This window comes from Corvus brachyrhynchos, unplaced genomic scaffold (assembly GCF_000691975.1).
Source record: "Corvus brachyrhynchos isolate BGI_N302 unplaced genomic scaffold, ASM69197v1 scaffold211, whole genome shotgun sequence".
Classification (NCBI taxonomy): domain Eukaryota; kingdom Metazoa; phylum Chordata; class Aves; order Passeriformes; family Corvidae; genus Corvus; species Corvus brachyrhynchos.
The window spans coordinates 332,492-332,931 of NW_008236211.1; the positions used below are offsets into that span (position 1 = coordinate 332,492).

A 440-nucleotide genomic window follows, 5' to 3' on the forward strand; every position below is an offset into this window, starting at 1 on the left:
GCTGGGCCTTTGCATCGCTCCTCTCCTGGGTGCTGTGAGGCACAGAGCAGGAGTGACTGATTTCCATGGAATTTTTCATGGAATTTTCATGGAAAGCCCGTTGTGGATCCTGTTCCCTGCATGCACAGCACAGAGTGGGAGCTGCTCGTGCTTCACGTCTGCTCCTCTTGATGCAAAATTGCAGCTGAATTTTCCCCAGTGTGGGGTTCCCAGGTGCTTCCCCAGCTGCACTGCTCGGGTTCCCAGGGTCCTTAGAGAGGAAATGCTCTGTCCGGGCTGGATTTCCCTTGGGAAGGGGAATGTGTGTGAGGAGTCATGGATCAGGTGCAGGGACTGTGGGAGCTGCTCACAGCAGATGGAATCACGAGGTGTCCCAGCAGGATTTGCTCTCCCAGCCCAGCCTTGTCTCTGGTTTGTTCCAGCGGAGAAGCAGCACTCGG

General features: G+C 55.9%; 1 protein-coding gene across 1 annotated transcript in view; it reads left to right on the forward strand.

Annotated features, from left to right (window-relative positions):
- The window catches only part of ASXL2 (additional sex combs like 2, transcriptional regulator), a 73,053-nt gene that overhangs the window by 53,925 nt on the left and 18,688 nt on the right, over positions 1-440 (forward strand). The window lies entirely within an intron of this gene.